This window comes from Sminthopsis crassicaudata, chromosome 2 (assembly GCF_048593235.1).
Source record: "Sminthopsis crassicaudata isolate SCR6 chromosome 2, ASM4859323v1, whole genome shotgun sequence".
In the NCBI taxonomy this organism is placed as follows: Eukaryota; Metazoa; Chordata; class Mammalia; order Dasyuromorphia; family Dasyuridae; genus Sminthopsis; species Sminthopsis crassicaudata.
Window position 1 is genome coordinate 162,026,504 of NC_133618.1, and position 23,450 is coordinate 162,049,953.

Consider the following 23,450-nt stretch of genomic DNA (forward strand, 5'->3'; position numbering starts at 1 on the left):
TATAGAATTGGAGGAATGGTTCTATTCAAAGAATAATCTTGAATGGTTTGATATTAACTTGGGAGGAGGTCTTCAGTGGATCTCTTAGAGATCTGTACTGGTTAATTTTTATATAAACAATGGGCAAAGATAGAGATGGCAGGATTATTTGGGTTAAAAAAGTAGAGTTCACAAGTACAAGATGGGGGAGAGGTAGTTTAGTCAGAAAAGATCTGGGTTTTTTAAAAAGTTGGAAAGAACTGGGGGATCCATGCTCAATAATGGGATCATAGCAAAAAAGAAAACTAATGTTTTATTGGGTTACATTAAAAGAAGCATGACTTCCAGAAATAAAGAGATGTTGATTTCATTGAACTTTGATGTGTTCAGATGCCATTTGGAATCTTGGGCTTAGTTCTGGGCCACTTTTTAAAGGAATGACATTGATAAACTGGAAGATATCTAGAGAAACAACTGAGATGAGACGATCAAATTTATGCCATACACAAAGAAGTTGAAGGTTGAGGATGTTTAGCATAGAAAAGAAGAGATTTAGGGGAAAGATTATTGCTATCTTTGAATATATGAAGTACTATCTTGTGGAAAGGGGATTAGATTTACTTGATCAAAGAGAGCAGAATTATAAGCAATGAGTGGAAATTACAAAGAAGTAAATTTAGGTTTGATGTTAAAAAATTTCCTAAAGATTAGAAGCATCCTAAAGTAGAATTGTCTGCCTTGGGAAATTGTTGATGAATCTCAGTAGCGGTGTAATTATAACAAGAGGTTTTAAGAGAGGTCCTTTGTAACAGAGATGTTAAACTAAAGCACCAATAGTATAGCCCACACCAGAATAGAATATAATTGGGAAATGTTTGACAAAATAAAATTGTAGTAAAACATAGAAAAATGTTAATATGTGGTTTTCCAAGTCAAGATGCAGCTGCTACAGGGATAAGTATCTATATATAATCATATTTTCCTGAGATTCACTTCATAGAACCTCCATTTTGGAAGGGTTCCTCAGATGATTGTTTCTTTTTTTTTCCCATTAGGATTCATCACATGAAACTAAAAACATTCCCCTGTAATGTAATCACCCTGCCTTTCTTTGAAAATTTTATGTACAAGCACTATATATTCTGATATTGAAGATCCTGAAGAATTATCTGGTCCATTTTCTTTCCTTCCACAAGCACCATGTTTGAACTATTCCTGAAATATGAAAATCTATAATATTAAAAAAAACACCTCTAGAAAAAGAAATTTCACACTGCATGGAAGCCAGACCATAAAAATCCCCACTAGTACAAAATCCCACTCATTGTTTAACTTAAAGGTTTTCACCCCAGAGGTTATGCAGAGGCAATGAGGTGATACAGTGAGTAAAAACAGTACTTGGGAGTTGGGAATGGTTATGATCAAATCTAACCTTAGACACTCAGTAGCCATGTGATCTGGGCACATTACTAAATTTTTCTTTGACTCAGTTTTCTAAAATGGGAATAATAGCACCTAGTTCACAGAGTTGTTGTGAGGATCAATGAGATAATTATTATAAAGTATCTACATTTTATACTCTGTGCTTATAGCATAGTGCTGTACATAATAAGTTTTATAAAAATGTTAGCTATAATAATTATTATTATAATTATATATAATATATGATATATACCTATATAATAATAATAATAGCTAACATTTATATGTTAGGATAGGCTAACCTTGGATTGGTTAGATAGGAGGCATATTGTAGGCACAACACAAATGTTTATTCTTTATCTCCTACATCTAGAGTCCTTTCATTCCCTTTCCTTATTTTACCCTACTATTACTAACCTTTCATGTACCAAGCTTTGCATTTTTATGTATAATTACCATTTGGTATTTTACCAGGGGACTAATTTAATCAAAGCTTCCCCCTCTTAAACTAATATAGTCCTTGCAAAGTTAACCTTAGCATTTGCTTTTCTAAATGCTTCCCTATCCATGGCCAGTGGCCTAATTACTTAGATTAACAAGACTTTTGAGAAGTGGAAAGTACCTATTATTATAGAAGGTTTTATTTATAATGGAGCAGGGAAACATTGTAATTCAGACTCATTTTTTAAACCTTAACAAAAAATATGCTAAAAAAAGCCAAAACAACCCACATAAATAAATACATTGAGGAATCAGTGACAGCATTCCATTTGTACTTAATTATATTTGATATTTTTACAGAGAATGGAAGGGGGAAATGGCCACTGGAGATGGTGAAATAGTATTGACTCAAGACGAGATAGAAGAGATAGCAAGAGAGCAGTCATCTCCAGTGACGTCTTTCTATATAAGTGGCACTTTTGCTTTTCCCTTGGGTTTTTCTATATAAAATTGTCATCAAATACAATTACAAATTCCAGCATGTTTATTGAGGGTCTGAACTGCTGCCCACCAGCACTCCATGACATCTTCAGTCCGACTCCACCACCAGTGAGATCCATTAAATAGCTATTGCAATAACAACACAAGTAAAAAACAGAAATCAAACTGAAGTCCTGAAGGGAAAAAAAAAAGAAAAAAGAAAGAATCCAGATATCTAAATTATTGTGTGTGCTTGTTTTGACTTTAAGATAGAAAACAATGAAGGACACAGTCATATCTGCAAATCTACTTGAGATTGAGAGTTGGTTTCTTGAGGGGTAAGGGACTGTTTAACTTCAGTTTTTGACTCCTTAGCCCCTAACATAATGCTGTTCACAGAGTAGGTGCTTATTAAATGCTTACTGCATTAAATTGAATTAGATCTATTCCAAAGGATGATTTATTTTCTGAACTCAATTTTCATTATTTCCTCATGCTGACTTGAGAAAGAGAAGAAAAAAGTACTGAGGCTTTGTCAAAGTTTTTAAAGGCCATCAATTTAATGTTTAATAAACACTTCTTTGTCTGCTTTGTGAATCACTAAGTCCTCATTATGGGTTGAGGGTGCTTTCTGAAAGGAACAAAAGAACATAAATGACAAATTTTTATACAATGTCCTCCTAAAAACACCCACAGATGACCTTGATGATCATTCAGGAAGAGTGGAACAGCCATATGAGGCTAACTAATGCAGACTTTTCCCAATTTCCTCCTCATAGTTTTTATTAATCTATTCGTGAATGAAAAAAAATTGTCCTGATGTTCATCTACAAAAAGGGATTGTAAATGAAGAAGAAAGGTATTATTCATCTCTTTACTTCTGAAAACGAATGGAATATACTTTGACAGAAGACCAAATTAAATACCTGAACTACAACCTGAAAGTGATGGGGAATGGGGGAGGAAAATTGACAGTTTAGGTATAATTTTAGTCACAGATAATAGGAAGTGAAATAATTTCTTAAGACACACACATTTTCACCTTGATAGTAGAAAAAGTTTTAGCCCTTCTTGGGGGGGAAAAAAGGAAGTGACAACCACCTGCATCATGTCCCACAACACCATATGTTTCCAAAGCAGGCCCCTGGGTCATTTTGACCCACTCTCCTTTTTTCGATCAGCTAATGGAAAACCAACTCACTTAAACTAGTAAACAAGAAAGACCTGCCAGACCTCATTTCCATCCTTGTCCTAAAAACAGAAATCCAATCAGCAAGACCAGTACCTTTCTCTCTTCCTGTTACATTGAATCAGCAAGTATAAATGCAACACTAAATACTCAAAACATTGGAAAGATTCTGATGATGGCTGTCATGGTCCCATAGATTAAGAAGATCAGCTATCAGCTCCCTGAAGACATAAGTTATTGCAGTTCATATGCTTTTTCTGCCAGCTTCACCTAACTTAGAGGACTAGCCTTAGTAGACACCAAAATGAGCTTTGGAAGCACTGAAGCTTGGAGAAAGTGCTATAAGAAGGGTGCTAAGGTCAACCTCTGGGTTTCAGCAGTCTAAGAGGCTGTGGAGTGTCCCAATTTCCTTGTTGAACAGGTTGGTTTACTTTTTTGGATCGCCTAGTTACAAACAAGACATAAGTCTTAATATCAAAGATTCAAAATTAAACTATGATTACAATAGAATACATAGCATTGATTTGCTGTTATGATGATAATAGTGAGATAAACCCAACAAATTTCTTCCCTCCTTTACATGAATGAATAAAATGAATTGTGAAGAGAGTAGATTGTTAGAATTGTTTGACTGAATTTCAGTGACTACAATATTAGTAAATTGCTGTCTTTTAAAATCTGATACACAAGGTATACAAAAAGAAGAATCAGCTCCATTAGAGAGGAATTGAAATGAAATCTTTTAGTAGGGCACATGGTAGTGGGATCCTTTTGAAGTCATCTGGAAATGAGGAGGGGATAAGATGTACACAGTCAAATGTAATATAAGCTGGGGTATGATTTGTCAAAGAAGAAATTAAGGCAAAGTGCTCTAGGTAATTTAGAGAAGGGAGGGATGGATAACTTTCATTTCAAAAGAATTAGAGAAGGTTTTATGGAAGAGTTGGTATCTTAGCTGCATGGAATTGTAAAAGGAACATATTCTTGGTGTGGGGATGGTCTGTGAATGCGGGGAAACTAGAGAAAGCAGAAGAACATTAGGAAATGCTTATGGTCTAGTCTTGATGTGGCTGATGTAGGCACTTGATGATTAGGCACCAAATGTTGGGATTCAGTTATGGAAAGAATTCACAGTGGCCATTCTCTTTGGTAAAAAGTAAGATTATTTAGAAGAAATTACAGACAAAATGGAGGGACATAAAAGACACCAGGAGAGGTAAATATGAAATAGAGTGGGACAGCATATAATTAGCAAAAAATATGTTTTGATAATTAATGATGAAAAGACAAGTTCCTTAGTGAAACTCACAATTACTCAGGAGAAAGGGAAGACCCTAAGAGTTTGGAGTAGTTAGGCTGAATCCTAAAAGGGATTTAGCACTCTAAAAGAGGTAATTATATAAGAAGTAGGGTTGAGAAGAGAAACACCAGAAGACATAGTGGGGTTAAGAGAGACACCATGTGGCATGTAGGGCAGGTAAGGGGAAAGACACCATGAGACAGAGTGACATCCAAAGGAGTGCAGCAGTGATGGAAAGGGCCATCTTAGAGAAGATGTAGCCTTAGGGACATGACTTGGATTTCTGAGCAAGATGAGGCTGCCCATGATCCCAACAGAGGGTAGGACCATTGAGTTAAATTGATCTTTATCAGAGCTTTCTCCTTGCCTGCCTCAGGGAATAATTTTATTAATGCTCCAGTTTCCCTCTAACAAAACACCTCATTCAGGACCTCATCAGTCTGACTAGGATATTGCATTCATGAAATATTATAACATGAAATAAATTTTGAAACTTGTTGTTGGACTCAGATTGTAGAAGGACTTGAATGCCAGGATAAGCAGTCTCCATTTCTAACATTTTGTAAATATTAAAGTGCCATATAAATGCTAGTTATTAACATTTATTATTATTAAGATGAAATTGCTAATTTTATAGGTGAAATAGTTATAGGGATGGGGGTTAGGGTAAAGATTTATAGTATTATTTAAAAAGAACAATGCTTTTTTAGACATTTAGGGGAAGAGAGAACAAAGTGAGAAGTGTAGTAGAAAGAAAGAAAGAAGTCAAAGGAGGAATAGAGAAAGGAGGAAAGAGAGACAAAGAAAGAAAGTGAGAAAGGAAGGAAGAATGGTAAGGAAAGAAAAGAGGTAGAGAGGAAACAAAGAGGGAAGGAAAGGAAAGAAGAGAGGCTACTCATTTTTTGCTTTGTACCAAATACTATGATAGGATAGAAAAACAAATGCAAAGAGAATCCCTGCCTTCAAGGAGCTTACATTCTAATGTCAGGAGATAACACATTTGTGGAATGAAAGCTGAGTATTTTGGTTTGGAAGAGTATTTTGATTTGAGGGAGTTACTAGATTGATAAAGCAACAGGGGAGTAGATTAACATCCCCATTATTAGAATAATGGCAGTATTGATTTGAATATTGCTGTAAAACTTGAAAAGAGAGATGTTTTAAATATATATATGTATACAATTCCATGAAGTTGGGTCATGCCCCCCCACATCTATCAACTGATCAATCCTTACAACAAGGAAGCTGATGAGACGATAGCTTGGGAGTAAAGAATGATCAAGACTGATTGAATTCGTGGACCCTGGGAGGCAGTAATAAGAATAGAGGAGACCAAGGGAAAGTGTTCAGAGGACAAAAGGTTACGTTCTCAAGGCATTGTTTCTAGTTCTGGAGTTAAGATGGTTGTTGAGAAGGTGACTGGAGTATAGAGGAAAGCATGGTTAGATCTGGGATTAGAAAGATATAAGTTCAAATCTTGTCTCTGCTAGTCAGGCAGCAAGTATAGGTTCCCCAAATCCCCAAACCTAACAATATAGCGCTGTTTCCTCCTCAGTGTTGGTGATCAGTGTTTGGTTTCTATATCAGGGCAGAGTTGAAGAGAATGGGAAAAGAGAGTATCAGGCTCTTCAAGTTTCTTTGAGAGCTGTCTAGTCTCTGAGCTTCAGGTGCTTTTGGCTTTCAGTTTCTAAAGAAAATGGACTATGCCAACCACCTTACTTCAGGGTGCTGGAGGGAAAATAAGACTGGAGAAAAGCCAACATATGAGAGGAACTGGCTGTCTCTATCATGTTCCTAGCCCCAACCTGCTACATTAGAGATCAAAGACTATCTCCTTGAGTGAGATCTTTATCTTGGTTGAGCTAAGATACCATGCTCCCAAATGGTGAGCTCTTTTACTCTGTATTATCTGGTCTATGTTCTCATATGTATTCTTGCTATGAATTCTATATTACTATAAATTTGTATATATGAATTTCTTTGCTACTTCCTATGTATATTCATCATGGAACTGGCTTTTGGTATAAAGAGAGTCAAGCCTTGGAGATAAAGTTTAGGGTCTTGTTTTCTCCATTAATGAATAGTGATCATAAGTATAACCTACATTTAAAAACCATATTCCTCCAGACTAATAATATTTATGGCAGCAAATAGACATAATTTAAGCCCATTGCCTTCCTCTTAGGAGCCTAGATCTATGACTTCTAGCACCAACCTCCTGCTTCCCATCCTGACAAGAATTAAAGTCTTCCTTAGAGAAGGATGGGGTGAGAAGAAACTAGAAATATCATTTTGTCTCCCTTCAAGTCACATATTGACACCCTCCTATTATATATGTGAGGGATAGCCCTTCCTAAACATATGTTAAGAACTAACTTTATGTCAAGTATTAATTAAGCTGTGGGGCTACAAACAAAGACAAAAGCCTGTTTTTTGTTCTGAAAGAGCTTACATGTAATGGAGGAGACAACAACATGCAACAAATTATGTACATATAACATCAACAAAATATAATTGTTAACATTTTTATGTTTCTTATATGTGTTTGTGTGTGTTTACATTTGATAAAAAATATATGGTGTAAATAGAAGATAATCTCAGAAGAAAAAGACCAGAAGTAGAGGGAACTGGGGATTTGTCACCTGTGTGCTGTACTAGGGGGTGGGGAAGGGCTGTGTAAACCAAAAGCCAATCTATCCCAAATACTTTCCTGCCACTGGCTAAAATAGTACCTGTAAAGTTTTGTCTGGTTTTAAGAATTTTTTGATCAGGCATTCTCTTTAAATATGTTATCTTTTTCAGAGTTGGAACATGTATATTATTAATCAATCATTCAATCAGTCAACAAGCACTTATTGAGCACCTTATTGAGTGTCAGGCAGTGTACTAACTGCTGAGGATATGAATACAAAAATAAGACAGATCTGCTTTCAAAGAACTTACATTTAATTTGGTAGGAACAAGTTCATAGATGAACAATCAGGAAACTCATACAAAATAAATACACAGTCATTAGAAGGTCACTAATATTAGAGGGAACCATGAAAGGTCTTTTAAAGAAGATGACCGTGGAGCTAAGACTTGAAGGGAGCAAAGATGCGGAGGTGACATAGGTAGGCCCTCAAGTTTGTGCGGCAATTTTCAAGGGCATGTATATATAGCTCAGAAAAGCATTTGGAAAGGTGAAGCTGAAGCTCAGAAAAGGGATAATGCATGTGTGTGTATTTATATACATATACATAGTTGCATATATATGTATATATACACATACATATATATATGTATCATTTGAATAGATACAAATTGAAAATATTAGAGTTGATGAGGCCACCATGAGAGTTCAGAGAAGTACCTGGACAAAAATTTGGGAGGACATGGTCTGTAAAAGTAGGCCAAAAATAGAAAATTTGGACAGCCAGAGAGAGAACCATGATAAGACAAAGTCAGAATAAAACTAATAACTTAGTAGGATATGGTTTGTCTGATTTCTCTTTAAAAAATTACTTTTTTATTTTCAAAATATATGCAAAAATAGTTTTCAACATTCATCCTTGTAAAACCTTGTTTTTCAATTTTTTTCTCCCTCCTTTTGCCCCCATTCCTCCCCCCTCCCCAGATGGCAAGTAATCCAATCCAGGTTAAACGTGCAATTCTTTTATACATATTTCCACATATATCATGCTGCACAAGAAAAATCAGATCAAAAAGAAAAAAAAATGAGAATGAAAAAAAGCAAGCAAAGAACAACAAAAAAAGGTGAAAATGCTATATTGTGATTTACATGAAATCCCTACAATCCTCTTTCTGGATGCAGATGGCTCTCTCTAACATGCTGGATTTCTTTAGTTCAATTCAATCCAACAAACAATTATTTAAGAGAATACAGAAAGAAACCCTCTGCCTTCAATGAACTTATAATTTTATAGACTAACAAACTGTATTTTCTTTTTTATTTAGTTTTAGATTATGGAACATGAAGAAATGGAATTTGAGAGGTATTTGGAGAAGGAATGAAGGCACAAATGAATACATAAAAAAGATTTATTAAGTATTTCCTATGTGTGAAGCATTGTGTGAAAAACAAAAAAAATTGAAGAGAACCTGTCCTCAAGAAGCTTACATTCCAATAGGAAATAAAACATATAGGTGGTTAGGGAGTGATATTTTGGTCTGGGACTTTTCCTAGCTATCAGTGGTGGGGGAATAAAATTGTACATTTTTCTAGTAGTCATGCAGTGTTACTTTAATCATGAGTCCATAATCAGAAGGCCAGAAGCAGGGCAGACCAAGGACATATGCTTGGAATATATGAAGGCTGGTGAGAAGATGGCTAATGAGTAAAATGAGTCATGGTTGAGATCAATTTGATATAGTGAACCACATGAAATGGCTAGACTAGAGAGGCAACAGGGCAAGGGTCCCAGAAATGAAATAGTTTAAATCCTCTGCGCATGGGACATTAATTTGCTTGAGGGAAGCCAGGATTAGGAAGAGGACCACACTTCTCAGGGAAAAGCAATAATGCTTGCTATGTGTGGAGATGTGTGAGGGAGGCAGTGTCAGGAAATCACTGATTCAAAAGTTCCAGGGCCCTAAAAAACAAAGTATGTCCAACTCCTAATTTTCCCTAGTATTATTGTAAATCAATGTACCTACATACTGTATATTGTGTGAAAGAAAGGAGGGGGAAGGAGAGAGAGAGAGAGAGAGAGAGAGAGAGAGAGAGAGAGAGAGAGAGAGAGAGAGAGAGAGAGAGTCAGACAGACCGAGGAAGAGAGAGAGGAAGAGAGAGGGAGGGAGGGAATACTTGCAGTGCTGAGTGTACTCATCCATCATTTATTGTTGGTCACACTAATGCCTCTGCAAGTTTTCCCTGTGGATATAATGAGGATTCTCTTTGCTTGAAGAATACAAACTGAATTCTTGGAAATTTGGGTTCTGGTTATAAACAGTGTCTGTCCAGGACACTTGAATTGTGAAATTCATCAGGCAGCAAAGAGTAAAAAAGGAAGAAAAATCTATCCTCCTTTTCTTTTTCATTAAATAGCCTTGATATTTTTAATTCTTCCTCAAAGGTCAGACCCTTCATCAACAGCCATGCCTTGTCAATTCTTTCTTCTTATTGGTATTTCATTAAATGCCATTAAAACAAGTTCAGGATGACAGAGCAAAAAGGAAAATGGGTATTTAGACTGCAGTTAGTGTACGTCTAGGCTATTTTCAAGCTAGTAACATATTTCCTTCTCCATTCCCATTTGCATCTAGGCAGTATTCTGGATGTCAAGTAGCCTCTGATGACAAAATCCAGCAAGGAATAAAGGTCTGAACTATTGATTTTTAATACCCTCCCTTTTATGCACAGACCATCAAACGACTGGGGTGTTACTGAACTGCAGAACACTGATGCAGAACAAATAAAGAAAATAATGAATTGTCTTTGTTATCAAGCTCAAGATGGGCTCAGAAGCAGTATTGTAACTGAATTGTTAGCTCTCCACTCTGGGAAATGGCAGCAAGAAACAGCTTTGGGTGCTTCAGGAAGGGAAGGGATTGTCAGATTCAACCCCTAAGCAGCAAAGATGGTTTGCTGAGTTATTCTAGAGAATCTTTCTCCTAAGGCACTGGTCTTAGACACTTATTGTATGCTCGTTAAGAACCTTGGTGACTAGATGGATGGGGATGCCTTCAACAAGATGTAGGCCAGTTTAACAGAGAGGAAAGGTTTGGAGATGAAAACATTTATGTTGAGTTTGAGATGCTTATTAGACATTCAGTTTGAAATATTCAATAGGGAGTTTTGGACTGGAGCTAAGGAGAGATAGAGATCAGTGCTGTATTTATCTCAGTCTCTGTCACCTATATCTTTCCTCTCATCAATATTACATAAATTGGGCATCAAATATAGCTATAACTATATTATCTATATAATTATCCTTATTATCTCTATCTCTATTTGACAGTCATCTGCATAGAGATGATAAATAAATTCATGGAAGCTAATGATATCACTAAGAAAATGTAAAGGGGAAAGAGGCTCATTGCAAGGTCTTTGGGCATACTTTGCCATGTCATACTATGTTATACCATATCATACCATGTCACGTCATAATGTACCAAGTGGAATACCATACCAGATCATTCCATATCAACAATGTTTTGCTATATCATATATCACTTATGGGAGAAGTGATTAGAGATCTTAGTGTCTAAGCTAACATCCAGTAAACACATAGGAGATAACTGGTCTTAGCCTATATGGTGTAATTAGAGAAATGCTGAAATTCTTTCCTGATTAAAATTATCCATTCTGCCATCCTTCTGAGTGCCTGAAATACCTCCCATTAGCACCATTCTTTGAGGGCCTTCTTTCACAAGCATGCTATTCTGAACTGGGTTACAGCATTAGGTTACTCAGAAGTAGTCGGGCATGCCTTAGGTAATACTATATCAGAGAATACTTTGTCTATAAGTGTGGTTTTGTGGTCAGGAGAATGAAAGATCTGGACATTCAATGGAGTTTTACTGCAGGTGTTACTGGAGATCCAGTTCCCTGGGGCCATGATGCTAAATGTGGAATAAAAAAGTACTAAAGATAAATTTTGTCTAATTTGAGTCTCAACTCCAGAAGGAAGATTAAATCACAGCTATTTTTTGAGATGATCATTTCTTAAGAGTCTGGTGGATAGGATTTTTGAATGTGCTAGGGGATTTTATATGGATGGACAAACATGCTTTAGAACATCTAATTCTGATATGGGTATGAAAAGCTTCTTAATTTAAATTCTACATCTTTTATTCTATAATGCTAAACAAGTTAGTCAACCATTCAAAAAAATGAAGGAGACTGGTATCATATGGCTTAGAATTCCAATTCTGTCTACTTATTAGCCCTCATCATTAGTCCTATATCCATCATCACCCTGATCTCCATCCTCCAAACTCTACTCCTGATCCCAGTCCAGAGACTCTTCTCTGTGGGTCACCTGACTCAGAGAGGTGAGTTTTTGCTTTATCTTCTCCATAACCAATCTTCTACATCATTTATCCTATTAACCTGCCATATTCACACCAGGCTGTGGATTCTTCTCCACCCTCCAAGCTTCCTTTTATGTGTTATCTTCTTCCCCTTTGACTTTCCCCTAAGAATGTAAGCTCATTGATGAAAGGGATTTATTTGCTTTCTTATATTTATTTCCCTAGTTCTTAGTACAGTGCCTGGTGCATAGTAAGTGCTAAAATGAACGGTATTAATTGACATTTAATGCCTTAAGGTTTGGAAAACATTTACATGCATTAATTCACTTGATCCTCAAATAACTCTAGGAGGTAAATATTATTATTTTTTCAATTTTACAGATGAGTAAACTGAAACAAAGAATGGTTAAGTGACTTGTCTATGTTCACACAGATGCCAAGTCCAGCACACAGATGTACTCTATTCACTTTGCTGTCTTAGTAAATGCTTTACCCATTCCCCCCCTACTCTTTCTTTCTCTCTCACTTTCTATATATATCTGTTTCTGTCTCTGTTTCTGTCTGTCTGTCTGTCTCTCTCGGTCTCTGTTTCTGTCTCTCTTGCTCTCTTACTATGGGTACTGAGTCATGAAGATTTTCAAACCCCCAGTTTTCTCATCCTTAAAATGGAGATAATATTACCTTATTTCACCAGGGTTGTTAGGAAGGAATAAATATGTTTATTTATTAAAAAGGCAACTTATGCATAGGAAGACATTCAAATTGATATAAAGCCACTGAAGTAAGCAGAACCAGAAGTGATATATTCAGTTGTTCTGACAATGTAAATAAGAAACAATGGAAACAGAACATTTTATGATTATAATGACTAGACTTAGCTCTTAAGATGAATTTAGAAAATTTTCTTATTTATTATTACAGAGGTAGAGACTATAGGTATAGAATGTTTCATATATCATCAGACACAGCTGTCATGTTTGATTTTGCTGAATCCTCTTTTTCTTTTAAAATCTTCATTACATAATGAGGTAATTCAAGACAATTCCACTAGACTTGTGATTGAAAAGAGCCATTTGTATCCAGAGAAAGAACTATGGAGATGTGTGGATAAAATATGGATCAAAGAATAGTATTTTTTACCATTTTGGGTATTATTATTGTTTGTTTCCTAGGTTTTTTTCCTTGTATTTTTCCCCTTTTGATCTGATTTTTCTTGTTCAGCATGACAGATATGGAAATATGTTTAGAAGAATTGCATATGTTTAACCCATAGTGGATTGCTTGCTGTCAGGAGATGAAGAAGAGGGGAAGAAGAGAAAGAAAAATTTAAAACACAAGGTTTTGCAAAGGTGAATATTTAAAATTATTTTTGCATGTATTTGGAAAAATAAGAAAAACTATCACATAAAAAATAAAATCTTTGTTGCAAAGTCTAATTCTCTGATAAGGCAAGGTAGAAAGATATATTCAAATATGATTACAGGAAATTAAGAGATATCAGTAAAACATATAAAGTTAAATTATATAAGAATAAATGTAAGAGATCTATTGTTTAAAACAGTATATTAGATAGAATTGAATTTGTCTATGTCAATTTTGCTCTCTGAGGCTAAGAGACATTAAGTGATTTGACAGAGGTCCTTCAGCTGATAATTTTCAGGGGTAGGATTTTTAACATAGATCCTTTCTTACCCCAATCCCAACACTTATTCTATCTTTTCCCCCTGCTACCTTAGAATTTAAGAAAAGGGGAAAAAACACCCAAAGTGAATAATTGTTTGCATAACCTTTCTCCCTTCCCACAATATCTTTATTAACCCCTCCCCCCATTTGTAAATTCACTTATAGAAAAGGTAGTGATTTCGTCATAATCCAAATATAAAATTCATAAGGAGAGTCAAAGAAATGATTCAATTCCACTAATTCAATTCAATAAACATGTATACCTTATATGATAAAATATACTAGATGCAAGGAATTCAAGTACAAAAATCAGTACAATCAACAAGCATTTATTAAGGGCATTCTATTTGTTAGACACAAATGCTGACGATAGAAAGAAAAAGTTAAAAAAAACTCGAATGTACCTCTGAAAAAGCTCATAACAGAGGAGATCACACACACACAAATGGATATATACAAGGTAAATATGGTGTAGATGGTAGGTCACCTTAGAAGGAAAGGCACGGGGAGAAGAAGAGGAAAGACCAGGAGGTCTTGAGCTGAGAGGAGTGAAAGGAGAGAGTTCCAGGTGTAAGTAGTGCAAGAGCATGGGGATAGGAAATAGAAGATCACATGCAAGGCATAAGAAGTAGGTCTGTGTGGCTGGACCACAGAGAGAGTGGAAGAGAGTCATTGATTAAAATACTGAAATGATAGGAAAGTAAAACTTTAAATGCCTCCCAAATTTGTATTTGATCCAAGAAATGATAGATACTAAAATGTATTGAGTAGGAGAAGGACATGGTGAGATCTAAAGTTGAGGAAAATTATTTTGACAGCTAAGGGTGAATGATGGTGGGGAGAAATTGGAGCAAGGAGACCAATGTTGTAGAGAAAAATGATAAGGTTTTTCAAGTGATTTAATATGTGGAGTAAGTGAAAAACAAACCAACCCCAAACTCAAAGAGGATATAGCATTTGTGAACCTGGATGACTGGAATTATGGTGACATCTTCAAAAACATAAGGAGCGGATTTGGAAGGGAGGTAAAGTATTTGAGACATTTATGGGACCATGTAGTTTGAGATGTTCAAAAGGCAAGATAAGAGGTGAGAGAAGAGACTAAGACTGAGCATATAGATCTGTGAATCATATAGATTAAATGTATGGGAGCTGATAAGATTGTCAAGTGAGAAGACAGGGAAAGAAAGGAGAAAAAAGTCTAATATAGAACTTTGGAGGATATCCATGGTTAATGGGCTTGCCATAAATAAAGAGCCAGTAAAGAAAATAGAAAGAAGGAATGGACAGGTATGGGAGAATCAGAAGACAGCAGAGTAATGAAAACCCACAGATGAGAAAGTATTGAGGAAGAAAAGTAGTCAGCAGCGTCTAAGGCTGTAGACAGGAAGTGAAAAAGGAAGATTAAGAAGAAAGTCCAACAATTGCTGCTTTCCAATTGCTTACATTTTATTAGGGGATAGAACCTACATATATAAAAATAAATGCAAAATAATTTGAGGAGGAAAATGATAACTACAACAGGGAGGATTAGCAGTAGCAACTAGTGCATATCATTGAAGGGAATAAAGGCAGCTAAGGGGGGCGCCATGGAGTGCTGAGCTTAGAGTCCGAAAGACTCAGGAAGATGAGTTCTGAACTCTTCCTGAGTTCAACTTTGGCTTTAGATATTGATTAGCTGTGTGAGATTGGGCAAGCCCCTTAACCCTGATTATCTTAGTTTCCTCATTTACAAAATGAGTCAGAAAAGGAACCGACAAACCCCTTGTTTCTCTCCCAAGAAAACCCCAAGGGGGTCATGAAGAGTCCAGACAGGACCCAGAAGTAAAAACCAACAATCACCACTACAGAAAAACAATTTTGAAAAAGCAGAGGGAGGGGAAAGGTAAGGAGGATATTCCAGTCCAAGGAAATGTTTTGTCATAATGTTTGAGAGGCAAGACATAGAATGTTGGGTTTGGGAAAGATATAATATTTTAGATTAGATGAAACTTGTAGTGCCTAAAGGAGAATAATATGAAATAAAGCTGGAAAAGCAGGATAGAGACAAATTGTGAAGATCATTAAAACCATTTTCAAAGAAAACAGACTGAAGTTTGTATTTTTTTCCTAGAGACAATAGACAGTAGTGAGCATGGGGAAGGGAAATTAGTTGAAAATGCTGACTGCATCCTTATGTGTTTGGACAGGGTAGCATACACTGTGAATGTGTAAAAGGTAAGAAGTTGTGCCATAATTATTATCTGATTATAGTATGGTTTTCTCCTGGATCAAGATCCTTATTTAAGGAATTTCTCATCCTTTTTCTTGAGGTTCCTCATAATTGTCTTGATTTGGCTTTTTTACTATGTTCGTTTCTTTCTTTCTTTCTTTCTTTTTTTTTTAAACAGTTTACTCTGTAAGATGTAGTCAAAAAATGAGAATGAATTTCCATTTTTCATAGATATTACTTAAGAATTAGTACTTGCTTTCATTATTCTTCCTTGATTATTTATTACTTATGATTTTGGCAACATTCTCATTCAGTTTCTAAAATAAACTATTTTGATGTTATATTCAAATTCATCTTTACTGCTAGCTTCTCCTTGTCTTATTACAAGAGAGGGACTCTTTAATTATTCCTTAGAGTTTCAACTCTGCTAATAATCTAGGTAGATTGCAGAAAATGTTTCTGTACAATATCTCTACTTTCTCAGAGGAAAGTACTAAAAAGAATAGTAAATCATCAGTTATAACTGGTGTATGAGTTTACTGGTGGAGGGAGGGAGAAATTATGAATCAAAATAATTTTAAAGAGTTCTCATTTGAACATAACTTTTCTTCTTTTGCACCCATCTGAAGCAGTTAAACGACACAATGATAGAGGGCTAGGCCTGGATAAAGCAAGGACTGAGTTCAAATTAAGCCTCAGATTTATTAGTTGAGTGATCTAGACCAAGTCACTTAATCTCCTCAAATGTAAAATGGGTATAACAATAGCACCTGACTCCCAGGACTGTTGTAAGGATCTAATGAGAAAATAGTTGTAAAGTGCTGAGCACACTGCCTGGTACATAGTAGATACTGTATGAACATTAATTATTGTTATTATCGATGCTACCCACTAGAGATGCACATAAGAAGTTAAAAATTTTGGTATTTATTTTTCTCTTCTCCCCTCTCCTAACTTAAAACAAACAAACCAACTTCCTGAATAATTCCTTAGGTCAAAAAAATAGAAGATTTTATATGGAATTATTCAGGAAGTTGGTTTGTTTGTGTAACAACAAGATGTTCTCTTATTTTTGGCTAATTTTACCATTGAGTAAAATGAAACACACACACACACACACTTATATTATAAGCACACACATATTATTCCCATGACTGCCATAAAACTGAAATTCCTTATCACAAGGTGATAAATGTAAAATGAATGGGGCAAAATTGATTTGTCAAACATCTCCATTAGGGCTTTCTCATTGAGAACATAGGGGTGGGAATAGGGAGACAAAGCATAATCTATTTAAAGAAGGAATATTAAATATCCATTGTTCAGTAACCCTCTCCTTTCTCTGACATCCTGGAAACATTATTTAGAATATGACTCTCAATTGCTGTTGTTGTTTGTTGTTCAGTCCTTTCAGTCATGTCCAACTGTTTGTGACCCACTTGGGGATTTTCTTGGCAAAGATACTGCAGTGGTTTGCCATTTCCTTTTCCAAATCATTTTAAAGATGAGGAAACCGAGGCACACAGGGTTAAGTGACTTGTTTAGAGTCACATATCTAGTAGATATTTGAGGCAGGAGTTGAACTTATGAAAATGAGTCTTCTTGATTCAAGCCCAGTGCTATATTCACTACACTATCCAGCTACCCTATCAGTGTCACATAGATCTCTTTATTACTTTCCAATCTCATATTATGAGAGAAATCCAATAGAAGACCCAACTTTGACAAAAGGGTCTTGCAGAATCAGAAGGATGTTACAGTGATTGGGTTAAGATAGTAGCAGTTCTATTACCACATATGAAAATATTAGAGATGCAGAAGTCACTGGGTATCAGAAGGAATTTTGAGCTTTGACTGAATTGAGATAGTCATTTTTAAAGAACCTCAATTCCTCTGTACCCTGTCACTACAAATAAAATGCTAATGAGTACTTTCTCTAACATCTTCTTGATCAAAGAAACTCTGAAAGCTATTAACTTAACCTGTGTTTATCTGTCACTGCTGAAAAGTATTACCATAGTGCTCTCTTATCCAGCCCTCCTCTACCATTTCCAAGGGTATAATCACTTTTGCACTTTGACACCTGGTATGCATGCTGGAAACCCTGCCCTTTAAATGTAAAAACTGCTATCATCAGAGAACTTTTATTTTATCCTTCAAATATTACTTTGCAGGCTAGGATGGTAGAGTCTTAATTGTATTTTATTGGTTAAATTTAATTTTTCCATGAGGATAGTTGATATACTATAATGTTGCACTGGGGATAGAAAGGGTGAGTCTGTACCTGTGATTTTATTAGCATGAGAAACTTCCAGTATGAAAATTCCCTTTACTCATGCAGATTGATAACTCTTCAATAATAATGGTAATTATCACTTTAGATCTACAAAACACTTTACATATACATTTCAACCTATCCTCATAACATCCTTGGGAACTACATGATTATTATTTTCTGCATTTTAAAGATTAGGAAACAGGCTGATAGAAATTAAATGGCTTGCCAAGAGTTACAAAGCCAGTATCTAAGGCAGATTTGGACCCGAGTCCTACTGACTTTAAATTTTACTCCATCCATTATACTACCCAACTGCCTAACTTAAAATTTTAGGGAGTTACCAGTGTCTTGCTTCTAGTCAAAGCAAGAATTAAGTTGTGAACCCTACTCTTTCTGATTCTATGCTTAGTCCTCTAACCACTGTATTATGCTTCCTTATCAATCAGTACATAATAAAATGTACTTGATGGTGTGCCATATCTAATATAAAAGAAAAAAAAAACAAAAAATCTGTATCATAAAGCAAATTCCCCAAAGCTTAATCAAGTTCATATTCAAAAGAAGGCAATAACTGCCTTCGTTGCTCCTCATTTTATATATTTCTCCAGGGTCTTTGATTCACCTGATGTTTGCTCAGCACCTGGTAAACTAAGAGGTTTTAGAAAAGGCAGAAAGGGAAATCAATATTTCTGTCCATTTAGCCAGCCTCTCTCATGTCAGTAACATTCACACAGCCCTGAGTGGGGAGGCAAAGAATCAATGCAACCAAGAGAGGTAGAGAAGGCATCTGGTCAATTTATCCAAGGAATCAATACCCTTCAACTCAGTCGCCAGCTCCAGATTCAAGTGAGCGCTTTAGGCTGGAGTGGTGATTTGAGAGAACATGGAAGCCAAGCCAGATTTCTCTTTTGTAGGGCTTCCTCATGTCCTGACAGAATAACTTCACCCAAAAAAATGACAAAAATGAGACATCATAACAAAGTGTGTGGGATACAGCCAAAGCAGTAATAAGAGGAAGTTTTATAACTCTAGAGGCCTACTTGCATAAAACAGAGAAAGAGAGAGTCAACGAATTGGGCTTACAACTAAAAATGCTAGAAAAGGAACAAATTAAAAAAACACAAAACTTGAAATTCTAAAATTAAAAGGTGATATTAATAAAATTGAAAGTAAAAAAAAATTGAATTAATTAATAAAACTAAGAGTTGGTTCTATGAAAAAACCAACAAAATAGACAAACCCTTAGTAAATTTGATTATAAAAAGGAAAGAGGAAAAGCAAATTGTTAGTCTTAAAAATGAAAAGGGAGAACTCACCACTAATGAAGAAGAAATTAGAACAATAGTTAGGAGCTACTTTGCTACTCTACCTCAGGTCACCCCATTAAGAACTGTCCAGTGAATCAGATTAAGAACTCCATTCTTCTAATTGAGAAAACCTGTGTTTTTCCATAAGTGAGAACATTCCTTGAATGAAGAAGTGCAGCTTGGGCTCAATTCTACAGATTCCAATAGCATCTCTATTCCAGGCACACAAGCGACTGCATACAAAATATTTATCAAGTTGCCTCTTCGATACTTGTGACAGAGAATCCAGAATGTCAAGGCTTCCTGCCTTGATTGTTCCCCCTCCTCCTACTTTCTGTTTATGTTTCTGTCACAAAACCAGTTCCAATTCCATTTTTTAAACTTTCCCCTGTAGAGTCAGTTGTAAATTAAAATATATTCAGACATATCCCCTGCAGAATGGGGATAATTTATCTCTCTAGGGACTCTTCTACCTGTGCTGATATATTTTGTGAGGCTTTTATTGGGACATTCATCCTGCCTCACTAGAAATCCATTGGGAAGATTGAGAAGAAATATACAGCACATAGACCTTTCTTGGAATGGTCAAAGTACCCCAGGCACCATATTTTTAAAAATCAGCTTTTGGGGAGCTGAAGAAAATAGGGAAAGAAAAAAATTCAAATCTACTGAATATGGAAATTATTCATCTCGTACTTCAAAAAGTGTGATGTCATGAGAGTGGACATTCATTCCACTAACACAGAGAGAATTTCCTTCATGGTTAATTATTAAAGAGGTACTATTCCCCCCTAATTCATCATTTTTCAGATGAGAAAACTGAAGCAGAGAGTATTTCAGTGATTTGCCCAGTATTATATGGCTAGTAAGTATGTGAGACAGAATTTGTACTAAAATTTTCCTAACTCTGGCTATAGTGATCTCTTTATTACACCAAAACAAAAACTTTGTTTAATTGATAATCACATTATTTTTAATCTAAAACACCCTAAGTCAATATGATATAGAAAGAACAATGAATTAGGAATCATAAAACAATATAACTTTAGAGTTGGAAAAGTCTTTAAACATAATTTAGTTCATTTATCTAATTTTACAGATGGGGAAACTGAGCTAGACTCAACCTATGTAACATTGGGAATCATGGAAATTAGTTTTCAGTCTTGGCTCTTTTACTAACAAGTTGTATGCCCTAGGTCAAGGCACTTAATTTCCAAAATTTATCATTCTGTATAAAATGAAGATAGTCTAGATGATTAAAAAATTCCTTTACAGCTTTAACAATTCTATGATTTTACACAGATTGTCCAAAATTGCATAGCTATGTTATTAGAGGCAGATTGTCTAGGCCCAAGCTTTTGTCTGATTATTTAGTTGTTCTGTGTATTTCTATACCATGGAGCCCAAAATCAATAGCCCTAGCAAAGATTTACTTAATTATTGTATCAATTTGAATAACCTGCTTAGCTATTTTGAAGGTCAAGATTTTTTTTTAAAATCTATAAAATGGAGGCCAACATAGTCTGCCTTACTTATGTGACTTAGATCAGCTGGGTAGTGCAGTCAATACAATACTAAGCCTAAAAACCTGAGCTCACTAGTTGTGTGATCCTAGGCAAGTCCTTTAATTTCTATCTCAGTTTCCTCACCTATAAAATAGTATAATAATAGCACTTGCATTACAGGGCTGTAGTGAGGATAAAATAAGATACTATTTGAAAAGCCCTTGGCAAGCCTTAAAGTTCTATGTAACTCTTAGCTTTTAGCTAATTACTTGAACAATATTTTTTTTTGAGAAAAGGGAAAATGTATTATGATAGACTTTGTGGGCATTTATTTCTTGCATTCTTAAAAAGCTTTATAATTCAACATACATATCTTGTTCTTTTCACTGAAGTTCTATTTTAAAATGCAAGATTTGGAATCAAGAGATACAGGCTTAAGCTACTGTTTCAATGCTGACTTGCTGTATGGATATGGACAATTTTACCTCATCTTTCTGAAGCTCAGCTTCTTCAACTGCAAAATGGTTAATACAATACATGTGCTACCTATCTCATAGGGAAAGAAATACAATGGTGTAATCCACATTCAGTCCCCATAATCCTCTCTCTGGATACAGATGGCTCTCTCCATCACAAGTCTATTGGAATTGGTCTGAATCATCTCATTGTTGTAAAGAGCCAATCATCGAACCTTCTTGTTTTTGCAGTGTACAATGTTTTCTTTGTTCTGCTTGTTTTACTCAACATCAGTTCATGTAAATCTTTACAGGCCTTTTAAAAATCATTTTGTTCATCATTTTTAGAGAACAATAATATTCCCTTACTTTCATATGCCATAGCTTATTCAATTTTTTGTTTAAAGCCTAGATTCTTTAAAAAAAAAAAAAAAAAAAAACAACCATCCCCCAAATAAAACAAAACGATATTCCCTAAAAGTATAATTAAAAATCAATTTATTCTTTTAGGGGATTACCCCCCCCCAAGAAAGACAAATTACTAGTTTGCTTGTATTTACTTGTGTCTGTGGCACTTTCTTTCTTTTTTTAAATATAAAATAATATGATCTCAAGCTGTCTAAAGAAGGTAATCGCAAAACTAGGTTCTAAAAACAGGGGAAGCAAATTTTCTATGATAATAATTCTTCAAATGGATGTAGTATGAAAATTAATTCTCTGTAATTGTTATTGCCCATTCCCTATGGTTTTCTTTTTGTTATGATTGTTATCATACCATATATGAGGTAACAAAGTAAAAATTTCTATTTACAAATGTGAATATCTGCATCTTTCTTTTGGAAGCTTCCTATCCCCTAAGAGAAAATTTAATTTTCTTATTTTTTTAATTGAATTTTTAGGTGGGAGGTTGCTGGATTTAAGTAGGTAGCTGTGGGGCTTTGGCAAGATACTGCATCTCTCAGGATTTTAGTTTCCTCATTTGTAAAAATGAGGGATTAGACTAGGTGATCTTTTAGATTCTTTTTTGCTCTATATGCCAATGATTTTAGTGAGTGGGAATTGATTGCTATAGCAACAATATTATCTCTCAAAATGTTTTTTTTTTTTTGACTTTCATCAGATAGCATTATAGGATTTAGAGTTTGGAAGAGACCTTAGGGTTAATCTAACCCAATCTCCTCATTTGACAGATTAGAATAAATTGACTTGTCCAATGTAATAGAGGTAATAAATAGCAGAGTTGTAATTAAAAAAAATAAATACAGTATTCTTTCCATGATAGTATATTGCACAGAATCACAATTCCTTCAAAATATTGCTTGTAGTGGCAAAGATTAACAATGTAGCAAATTATGTAATTTATAATGATTTAGAAATGCTGTACTAAATGCTTTTTTTCCTTTGAGGCAGGGGAAGAGGCCTGAACCTCTGATTTCATCCATCTGGAGAAAGCCCAGTTTGGAAACTCCCTGTTCTCATATAGATCTCCCAGATAATGTATAATTTCAGAGCAGAGTCTATTGACCTGGGATCCATGGATACATTTCAGGAAACTTGATTTTGGGGGGGGCAATCATCCTTTTGTTTTTACAAAATGCTAACTGAAATTTAGCATTCAAGACAAGACAAATGAATAAGCCTTTATTAAGTTCTTAGTATATGCCAAAAATTGTGTCCTGGGAAAACAAGGAAAGTAAAAAACAGTAGTCTCCTTAAAATGAAAATGATGATGTAGAAACAAGATAAAGTCAGGATAAATTGGAAAAATTCACAGAGGGAAGGTAGTAGCAGTAAGGGGGACTTAAGCTGAGACTTGAAGAAAGTAAAAAAAAAAGTAGGACATGGAGAAATATTGGGAAAACAAATGATGAAAGATTTTGAATTCCAGGCCATAGTTATATTGGCTATGGAGGTGATGAGAAGATTACTGGATGGAGTATGAGATACATGAAGAGAGAGAGAGAGAGAGAGAGAGAGAGAGAGAGAGAGAGAGAGAGAGAGAGATTGAGTGTGTGTGTTGGTCAGCCCTGTGCTTTAGGAACATCATTTTGACAGCTGAGTGTAGGAATGATTGGACTGGTGAGATGTTTAAGCTTGGGAGATCCACTAGTAGGCTACTTACTACAATAATCCAGCCTAAGGTGATGAGGGCCAGCAGGTAGATGAATGTAGCATCACACAAGATAAAGATACTAACAAGAGAGCTGTTAGACAGTAGATAGAT

General features: G+C 35.2%; 1 protein-coding gene across 2 annotated transcripts in view; it reads right to left on the minus strand.

Moving 5' to 3' along the window:
* PCSK2 (proprotein convertase subtilisin/kexin type 2) overlaps positions 1 to 23,450 on the minus strand; it is a 295,115-nt gene that overhangs the window by 159,487 nt on the left and 112,178 nt on the right. The window lies entirely within an intron of this gene.